This window comes from Pipra filicauda, unplaced genomic scaffold (genome assembly GCF_003945595.2).
Source record: "Pipra filicauda isolate LSUMZ 115617 unplaced genomic scaffold, ASM394559v2 scaffold138_size1969278_pilon, whole genome shotgun sequence".
In the NCBI taxonomy this organism is placed as follows: Eukaryota; Metazoa; Chordata; class Aves; order Passeriformes; family Pipridae; genus Pipra; species Pipra filicauda.
The window spans coordinates 526,460-533,992 of NW_024103862.1; the positions used below are offsets into that span (position 1 = coordinate 526,460).

General features: G+C 36.5%; 1 long non-coding RNA gene across 1 annotated transcript; it reads right to left on the minus strand.

Moving 5' to 3' along the window:
* Positions 1 to 756: 756 nt before the first annotated feature.
* LOC120322629 lies at positions 757 to 3,655 on the minus strand. The gene is made up of 3 exons (XR_005562439.1): positions 3,416 to 3,655; positions 2,356 to 2,380; positions 757 to 866 (listed from the first exon to the last, which is right to left on the minus strand). It is a non-coding gene; the product is annotated as an uncharacterized LOC120322629 (long non-coding RNA).
* Positions 3,656 to 7,533: the final 3,878 nt, after the last annotated feature.

Sequence of the window (7,533 nt, forward strand, 5' to 3'; positions counted from 1 at the left end):
TAAGGAACCGTTATAACAGAAAGTGACGGACACTTCAATAACCAGGGCAAGTCCCAAAGCAGCAGATACTCTGACTATAACTGCTTCCTGAATCTTCTTAAGTCTGAAAACTCTCTCTGCCTGTCCGAAGTGCTTAGCTTCTCCAGAAGTTTCTGCTAGGTTTTAAGATCCCTCAGAGCATCTCTCCTCTTATTATTCTACTTTCATCTCCTTAACCATATTTCAAATGCACTTAAGATGTTAATGTGCTATATTATTAGCTTAAGAAAGAGTTGAAATTAAAATATTTTACCATTTTATTGATAATTAGAGCAAACCAACATGGCAATTTTTATTTGTGTATTGGTACCTGTTATGACATCAGACCTGTTATATCTATAGAAAACAATTCTGGAAAGGGCTTTGACTCAGAAGTAAGGTCCTCAGATATCAGATATCAGCTGTGTGCTGAACTCAGGAGCTCAGTGATCAGACTGTAAAACAAATCATTAAACTGCTCTTAACACTAAAATTAGACAAAGATTAAAGTGCATCTGTAAACAGACTTTCTGTGTTTTCTGCTGTCATCTGGTGACACTCATCTCTCCTCTGTGATGACCAGTGGCAGGACCTCAGGGAATGGCATGAAGTTGTGTCAGGGGAGATTTAGGTTAGATATTAGAATAAGGTTCTTCATCCAGATGGTGACTGGGCACTGGAACAGGCTCCCCAGGGAAGTGGTCACAGCACCAAGCTGTGAGTTTAAGAAGCGTTTGGACAATACTTTCAGGCACATGATGTGACTCTTGGGGATGGTCCCATGCATGGCTAGGAGTTGGATTCGGTGATCCTTGTGCGTCCCTTCCAACTTAGCATATTCTGTGATTCTGTGAAAATCAGCATTTTAAGAAAGTGCATCTTAAACCTCCTCCAGAACATCAAAATTAAAACAAAGGGGATAATCCATTAAGTCAAATAAAAAGGCAAAGTAAAAGAAACATATCAAAACAGTGTAGTTTTCCCAAAGCTTCTGTTGAATGTGTAAATTGCTAGTCTAACACAATTGCCAGTCTGAACTACTCTGGTTAACAATCATTTTAACCAAAAAAATAACTCTTCAGAGGAATAAGAAAGATGGACTATATATTCTGAAATTGCACTCCTCCAAAAGTAATGTTATCCTTAGGAATATATTTTTTTTAAACTGTTATTAAGTGCTAATATGGTGGTAAAAGTGTACTTGTGAAATGTTGGAAGAATGCTTTCTGGCTTATTTCGTAGATTTTTTGTTAAGTCCAACTTGAAAGGAAGATATATTTTAAATTCTAGGGCAATATTTCAAGAGCAGGGTTAGTTATAAATAGAAGTGACTGCCCAAGGTGGCTGCACTTTTAGGAAGAGACAGGCCTAGCAAAATTAGTGTTTTGACGTGTAGAAGCACTGAGTATAAAAAAATCCATGAAGTCTCTCTTGCTATGAGACTATGAAATCTCCTAACTATTATCATATTATTTAAACTATTGACAAATATTTGAGAAATATTTGGTAATGGATTTTTTTTCTGAGTGTTATGAACGGTGGACTAATAGGGCAGGTACAACGAGTCTTTCAAGAACCCAGCCCTATCTAAGCTCCAGGGTCTTTTCAGCACTGTATGCCCAAACTTCTTAACTTCTTTCAATATTTCTTAAGAATATCAGCTGATCCACATCTCTCTTATTTAATTTATTCCCGAGATCCTAAACAGGCAGTCTTGGAAAGCTGCTTTATTCTTCAAAGTTGCAGAGGTCTTGATACCTGATATTTTGCATAAAAGCGGCTACTCTCCATTCACCTGGAACTGGTTATATGTGCAAACATGAACTGCCAAGTAATTTGTTCTGGGATATTAAGGCTAACAAGGTTAGTGTCATGACTTAATAGGAAACTTTTTATGTGTGCCTTACAAGCTGATGGATAGGGAGCCACTGGTTGCTTGCAGACAGTTGTCTCCATTTACAGACTGTGGAAGATATAGCAGGAGTTGCCTGTGGACCACGACCAAAGGGCCAAAGCAAAGTCAAGAACTCTTAAGTCTCCAAAGAAAAAATTTATTCAGGTAAATGTTGTATAATTTACACAGATGGAAGTCTTGTAAATTTTTTTTAAAGATTCAAAATGTCCCTCAGAGAAAAAGACATTTTCTTGTGCACACTAAAACTGTGCTAAGCTGAGATGCTGCAGCCTGCATGGAAAGTGGTCATGTATGATGATTATGATGATAGCAGGTAGCAACTTGTGCAAGCATGTTATACTCTGGAAATTAGAGAAAGTTGTTGGAGGCTGTGATGGATGAAGACTTTTATAGGCTTTATTTTAAAAACCCTGTATACTCACTGTTTCTTGGATCCTGATCATGAGGCTGGATAGAGAAAAAAAAAAACCAGATTATATTTTGCTGAAGGTCACATTTAAAAAAGAAAAAACAAATTTCTCAAACAAATTCTACTTTGTCTATTATAATTGTAGAAATATTCATCTTGTCCTTTGATATAGCTCATTTCAAACAATAAATAGATGCTTTTCTCTGGAGATCAAGTCAATACACGCTTCCCCTTAGCTGTACAATAATAAAAAATGTCATGCTATGAGAGTTATAGTTTTACTAATTTTCCACAGTCCTGGCAGATATTGATTGTACACATATCGATATTTACATGAATGTAATCAAACAAATGTAGTAGTTGACTAGTATTTCTTGCTGAATATAACCCTCGTATATGTTATTTGAAGTATGTGACTTGTTTCCATGATTAATCTGACCATGATTTTTCTTGTGTAGCTCTGTGAAGAAGTGAAACATGGTTTGTGAGGTGAAAAACAATGAATCCAGGATTGAAACCCAGGATGATTGCATGAGGAACCCTCCTCCACCCTCAGTCATCTCCCAGTTGTCCAAAGTGTCTCTGTGCAGGGCGCTTTGTGGGGAAGGGATGTGCTGCTAAGCGAGTAATGCTGCTGCAGCCCAGGCACTCCTCTATGGTGGAAGTACTCTGAGGTGGTTCCTAGCCCTGTTCTCCCTCATTCTAACGCCAGTGACAGACTGTCTAACAGTGAAAGGTAAAAATACTATTTGGGTTGGCTTCCTGAGTGACAGCCTCATATTCTGAGTCTCAGATCAGCATTTTTGTCAGTCAATGGGTCTTTTTCAAACAACTGCTCCTAGGTTCAGGTAGTTTCACGGGCACCTAAACTTTCACTTTATCAGTTTCCAAATTTCCTGGTTCTATAAAGAAAAGCAAATTAAATCTAGATATTCAAAAATACCACACAGCAAGAAATCCTTGATTTACACCATTTTTTACTGCTTGCAATGTTGTATGTTAGAAATCCTCTCTTATTCTGAAAATTCATATGCAGAGTAGCTGTGGTTGTAGTTAAAATTATAAAAACTCACAGATGTCTTTGAACATCAGTCTGTCTCCCTTTTATACAGGCCTGTCAATTAATGGACTGTAAAGATGCCTGGTTGTTTCATGAAGAACATGTCTTATGCAGCTTAAATCTTTTGCAGAAATGAGAACATCTCTGGGTGTTTTTCTTGTCACTTCTCTGTGATGATCACTAAACACCCTTCAAGAAACCTGCAAATGTTTCAAAAAAATAAAGACTATTTTTCACCACAAACTATAATTACTTTAATTATAGGATAATTATATAAATAATGTGTTTGAACACAGCTTTCATTTTTTCTTTGTTTTCTAAATATTATCATCTTTCTATATTTTCTGATGTGTAAACAGGAAACATTTAAGTTTAGATGAAGAGCAGGTGAACTGCCTACAATACAGAGACAACCAAATGATGATTAAGCTATTCAAAACTACCTGACTAACAAATAATTTTTAAGTGAGGAGGTGTACTTAGTCATTATAACTTCAAAATGGAAAACATATCTAAATTAAGTTCTAAAACCTCTGTATATTAACAGCCTGGTCTATCAATGACAACCATGCCAGAAAGTTCTGTGCAGAGTTAGAAATTCATATTTTACTCCCAAAGTGTCAATAGAAGGGTAAAATACTTCCAGTGATTTTCATTAGAGTAATGATTTGGGATTATATTGCTATAAATACACATTTCTGTAAATGAACTGTTTCATTATAGAAAGGACCAGGAAAAACAGATATCAATCCCCAGTTAAGGAAAGTGGATACAGATATTGTGTTTTGTTTTGTTTTAGACACTTCATTCTTGACCTTGACTTTTATAGGTCTGAATACCACCTAGTGTGTTAGATGTGCAAATGACACATCTTATGAAAGTCACAGTCCTTAACATCATTATACTAGGTAAATTCACTTGCACGGCACTTAAGTGGATAAATCCACAGGTTTAGTTTTACAGGCCTAATAGTGATTGATCCGTGAACTCCAACCTATCTAAAGCAGAAATAGATAAACTTTGTTTACCTGCATTTAGCTGCAACTATCCTATGAGCTCAATGTACAACAGCAATTATACATACTGCTGCTTCAAATTGATCTGTATAATACAGTAAATTCTGAGATGCCTCTAATGCAGTGATACCAAAATTCCCTGCGATCACTTCCCATCAATACTCAAATTGCTCATATTGTCCAAGATATGGAAATAGGTTCTCATCAACTGTTCTGAAAAATCAAACTGCCTGTGTAGTATACTCAATATCAATGTGCTTTCCTAACAAGTCAAAAAATTCTGACCAACGTTAAGAAATATAAAAAGTTATTGTAATAACTGAATTAATCCAGCTAGTGAGTAGACATTAACACTACTAGAATACCTATAGGACAGTTCTCCTGTTATTTTGTTCTTTAATGGCCTCAGAAATATTTTATAACATAACTGCAAATGTTGTATGTATATACCTGTTGGTCCTACTTTCTAAATTGAGAAAATCCAATTTTACTACTGCTCTCAATATCCATATGAGTTATAGGTATATATGCTTCTGGATACATTTTCTGTGAGCTCAATTCTATCCTGGATGCAAAGTTTGCACTGGGGTAATATCATCGAAAGTCTTTTTATATATATACATATGTGTATGTGTGTGTGTGTATATATATGGGCAAGGAAGTCACTTCCAAAGGGATAAAATCACAAGTCTCATTCAAATGGAAAAGATTCTGGCTCCAATTCTGAGCCATAAATGATGCCTTATTGTTTATTACCAATGTTTGGAAATCTTAACACCAAAACATATTCCTTGCAGCTATCTGTTTTATCAACACTTCTTCAGATTCACAGGGGTCAGCTTCTACACAGTGACACCCAATGCAAGTTTCTGTGAATCTCTGAGATCACAGTTAGATCGAACAGTGACAAATCTTTAATATATGCTTTAGAACTGACAGCAGACCTCAAACCAGTCTTACTTCACTTCAGAAACAAGAGGGATTTCTGTACTTGTGAATGGAAGCTGTTCATGTTTTTATGGAGAAAAGATTGTCATATGCTTTTGTAGTTCATTTGCATGTGTCCTCTAGCTAAGACCTGTAAAACTTGTATGTAATCAGAGGTATTTTCCTTACTTTTTAGAGAAACACGGAAAAATGCGGAATTGGTCAAGCAGGAGACTTCCTTGGCCTTCTGGAACATGCCCAGCTAGTGAAGGCACTGGTTTATACTATGCGGCAGAGCGGGCATGAATGAATATTTACTATTTAGCTTGAACTTGCCACTGGCTGCTGCAACAGAGGAGCCCCGAAGAGAAGATACAAGGACTCCCTGAAACAACATCTCAGCCTTGGCCATATTGATCACCATAAGTGGTCTGCTCTGGCCTCAAATCGGGAGGCCTGGAGACACACCATCTGTAACGCAGCTGTCTCCTTTGAGAACACACGCAGGATCACCCTCGAGGAGAAAAGGTAACGCAGAAAGAACCGTGTATTGCAGAATACACCATCTAAGGAGTCTTTCTGCTGAGCCTTTTGCAATCAGATATGTCTGTCACGTATTGGCCTCATAAGCCACCAGCGTGCCTGCAACAAATGTGGATAGAGCCTTCCCAAATCTTCGTTCGCGAAGCCCAGCCATGATGATTTAGCTAACAAAGAAGACAATCATCTAGGACCTCCTTCTGCTGCTCTGAATGTACACCTACTGATAGTTCAGTACAGTACACTCCAATATTGCCACTAACATATAAGACAAAACCGCAAAAGAACAAACCCATACAAGAATCTCTCCGGTCGCTGAGATCTCTTCACCCTTGTGAATAGAAAGCACAGAGAAAAAAATACCATAAGAACAGAACTAAGGATGAGATAGACCTATTTATGTTTAATAGGACTTTGCAGACTCCTTTGATCTGATTGCAGTGATACGATGTGTAAATGATAAAATATCACTGATTTAAAAGCAGTTTCTCTTTTATCTGGAGTTAACCAGCAAAAACTCTGAAATCACCAAATATTACCACTATTTACTGGGAAAATTCTTATTCTAAACATCTGAGTTTATCCCTTCAGGCATAGTTAACCTATATGTCACAGCATTTCAAATTTTGTTTGGAGCATAAATATGAGGCTAGAGAATTGAAGGAGAGTTTTTATAAATCCTTAAAATTCATGTTTTCACAAATAAAGAAGTGTTCCCACGTATGAAGGTTAGATACTTATTTCCTCTGCAAGCCAATGATCGTGGATTTTCTCATCATACACTGTGTACTTTCATTTCCACTCTTGCTCTTTGTATTCAACTCTGCATTGTTAAACAATTAAGTAGTAGAAGCTGTTAATATTACGTTAAAAAATGCATCCTATTTCACAGGGTTTTTTTCTAGTCTTGTTCCACTGTTTTCATGTGAAAACTTGGATGAAAACACTTAGTAAAACAAAAGACATCCAAACTATCAGAAGTACAACATTTGTAGATAATCTTCAAAATTAATTGCCATATGAATTAAAGAATTATAACCACCAACATGCTGTAGCTTCTAAGTGTTTTTTTTTCTTGTATATGTATGAACATTTGTGCTGCTTTAAAGGATGTGTGTGAAGCATTTCTCAATAAAAGCATCAAAATCATGCCCAAAAGGTCACTCTGAGCTCTCTTAAATGCATGGTATCATCTGCTACATGAAATTAGGGAATCTAGAAGGATAACCAGTTTCCTTTAATGGGAAAAAATGGCAATTTCTCCAGCGAATAGCTCTGCATGATCGCAGTACAGCTCAGAGAGGGAAAAATTGAAGGGAATTACACTGCAGAATCAACATCTTCAACCCCTATGGGAAAGAGCTGTCCATTAGAACTGTTATTCTGACTGGGTTTGACAAATGCAGTGTATATCTATGCAAAGGATTTTTTTTCCTTCAGATTTAGGTACCAGGTGCATTGTTCATGATTTGCAAACTTTCACGTAGTATTACTGTTCTTGTCTTTTTCTTTAAAGGACACTTATTACATTGCAAATGCATTGTAACATACTACATGTGGCTTATGGCTATAAATAAATAAATATTCTGTCTTTGTTTTTTCTTTGAAGAAGCTACTTAAAAATATCAGTATTTTCCTGCAAAAATAC